The sequence below is a fragment of the Hyla sarda genome, unplaced genomic scaffold, assembly GCF_029499605.1.
Source record: "Hyla sarda isolate aHylSar1 unplaced genomic scaffold, aHylSar1.hap1 scaffold_31, whole genome shotgun sequence".
Classification (NCBI taxonomy): domain Eukaryota; kingdom Metazoa; phylum Chordata; class Amphibia; order Anura; family Hylidae; genus Hyla; species Hyla sarda.
Window position 1 is genome coordinate 792,501 of NW_026609824.1, and position 3,230 is coordinate 795,730.

The window sequence follows — 3,230 nt, forward strand, 5'->3', positions numbered from 1 at the left end:
TGGACTAGCCAGCAAGCAGCTGCAGCTGCAGCAAATAAACAGATAACCTTTCTTTCCAACACTGAAACCTGGTGGTGCACTTAATATCTGCTATCAGATAGGGGACATATCAGATATTAAACTGATATAAACAGACACCACATTTGATACCAGCCAAAAGGAAGGATGATAAGTGATAATTGTGGTCATGGCTCCAAGAGCCTAGAGTGGGAACTGTACAAACTGTATAATACTGACCGTACTTACCGACCTGGAAACAGGAGACCATCTAGAGGACCTAAGAGGGAAAACTAGCGGATGAGGTGTGCCCAATTACCGCGACCGTGGGTATGCCTGATAGAGGGCATACCCTAGTGGGAATTATGAGAAATGAGGGAGGGCTGGGTGGGTGACGCCAACGTAACACACGCCCCCAGGTGTGGGAGAGGGGTGATTATATACCCCACGCCACTCCCACAAATAAAGCCAATTAGGCTTAACACTTGTGGTCATGGCTCCAAGAGCCTAGAGTGGGAACTGTACAAACTGTATAATACTGACCGTACTTACCGACCTGGAAACAGGAGACCATCTAGAGGACCTAAGAGGGAAAACTAGCGGATGAGGTGTGCCCAATTACCGCGACCGTGGGTATGCCTGATAGAGGGCAAAGAGTCGGAGGTAGGGTACAACTGAGTTTTATTTGAATTTACAGAGCCAACACTTTAAACACCCCCGCCATCTCGGTGGACGGGTCAGGGACGTAGCGCTCGAAACAGCCAGAATTCCAGCGCCCCAACTTCTTGATGACGTGTGCAGGGGCATTGTGTTTAGACGCTGCAGAGGCTGCTCCGATCCTAAACGAGTGACCTGAAATGCCACTAGGCTCGTGTCCCAGGACTCTGACAAGGGACCACACGTGTTTGGTGAACTGTGAAGAGGAGAGTGCTGACCCATTGACCGGCAGAAGAGGGCTGTGCGCTGGCTGTCCAGGGAACGTGGAAAGGAGTTGTGTGAGGGCCAGGACCGGACACCATTGGTGAAAAGTGGGGAAATAGCGTATGGTGGCTCCCCATCTACAGGTTTTGGTGGAAGACAGAGTGAGTGCAAACCCTGCTCCATGCGGTGATAGTTGGCTCAGGAGAAGACCCCGTGACCTTCGACCGCAGCGTGTGAACTCCCCCGGCCTCAAGAATCCGTAGAAGGCCAAGTAGATCGCTGCTTTGATGACAGTGCTGAGTCTGGGACCAAACGGGTGAGTGTCCAGGAGTGAGGACATGGATCGGAAAAGGTCGCCAGTGACTGGTGCACGGGAGGGTGGTTTGGGACGTGACAGGACAAGGATGCCTTTGAGTGCCGCCTTAATAGGGTTAGTGGACAGTAGAGAAAGTGCGTCGGGATGTGAGAAGGATCTATGGTGTTGTAACCCTGCTAAGTGAAGCTTGATGGTGTTGTGGGAGAGGTGAAGAGAAGAATGGCAGAAACCGACATAAGCAAGAGAGGAACGAACCGAAATTGTGGCAGGGAGACCTTGTTTGTGCATGAACGTGGAAAAAGAGGCTAGAGCTGCGTCATACGCCCGTTTGGTGCTGGGTGCAAGGGACTGTCTGATTAAAGAATTTGCTACTGTGATGAAGTCTGTTAGTCCATCTGGAGATACTGTGTTCAAGGAACTGGGACCCCGACGATGTCTGCTTCTGGGTGTACCTGAAAGAACAGCTTCATGTTACCTCGTGACAGAGCGTCAGCTGCTGTGTTTTTAGTACCCTCAATGTGCTCAACACAAAAGTGAAAATTGTGCTGAAGAGCGATCAAGACAAACTTCCTGACAAAACGCATGATATGCGGGGACTTAGAACGCCCTTTCCTTAAGATGTCTACTGTGGCCATGTTATCGCATCTGAAGCGGACAGTGGAGTTGACCCACGAATCACCCCATACGGCAGCGGCTGCTACTATTGGATAGATCTCAAATAAGGCCGAAGTTTCGTGAAAATTCGGGATAAGCAGTATGTCCTGAGGCCAAGGACTGGCCAGCCAGTGTGCGCCATGGAGAGCGTCGAAACCGACGGCTGAGGCGTCAGAAACCACGGAGGGGGATGTTTCCGTGGCTGAGGGGACAAAGAGCGAGATTCCGTTCCAGTTATTCAGGAAGTGACCCCACATGGCCAGGTCTGACATTGCCTCGCTGTCAATTCGAATGACATGCCTCTGCCCGGAAACTGAAGGAAGTAAGTCCAGGAGTCTGGATATGAATGACCTACCTTGCGGAATGATCCTCATCGCAAAGGCCATCATGCCTAGGAGGCTTTGGAGCTCCACCCTGGATACTGTGTGGCACTTTGTAATTTTTTGGATAACCTCACGGATCCTAGCCAGTTTCTCCTGGGGAAGCCTGGCTTGCATTTCCTCTGTGTCTAAGATGATGCCTAGGAAGGTGAGCTGAGTGGACGGGCCTTCGGTCTTATGGGGTGCGATTGGGACCCCAACTTCCTTGAACAGCCTCAGCAGTGACCTGAGATTAGAGGGACTGTGACCAGGGTGTTCCAGCAACAGGAAGTCGTCCAGATAGTGGATAGTGTAGTGACAGTTGGAGACATGTTGTAAGGCCCAGTGTAAGGCCGTGGCTAGTTGATCAAAAAGCCAGGGGCTACTTTTGGCTCCAAAGGTGAGTTTAGTGGCAAAGTAATACTTGCCTGCCCATTTTACACCATGCCACTGCCACAGGTCTTGCTTGATGGGGAGAAGTTTGAAGGCGTCGGTAATGTCAGCTTTGGAGAGCCACGTGCCCCTGCCCAGCTGTAGTATGGCCTGTATGGCTTGATCGATAGTGGAATATTTCATACTGAACTGATCGGAAGGGATCAGTGCATTGATGCTAGGGATGTTAGAAGAGTAAGGCGCGGAGAGGTCATAGATTAACCTTCTTTTATTAGAAAACTTCCCAGTGGCTAGCCCCAACGGACTAACCCTCCAGACAGAAAAAGGGGGTACATCAAAAGGGCCGATCATAAAGCCTTTCAGAAGTTCGGTTTGTATTAATTCTGACACCACCGTGGGTTCAGCGAGTGCTGACTGAAGGTTAAGGCATTCATACGTGCTTTGAGGCAACGCGACCAACCCTGTGTGAGCCTTCGCGAAACCCCCCAACTAACCATCTGACCCAGCAGGGATCAGGGTGGCTGGCTAGAATGCGGGCCAGGGCGTCAACCCGCACCACGCCTAGTCACGCCTGGTTGCCTTTTTGAGAA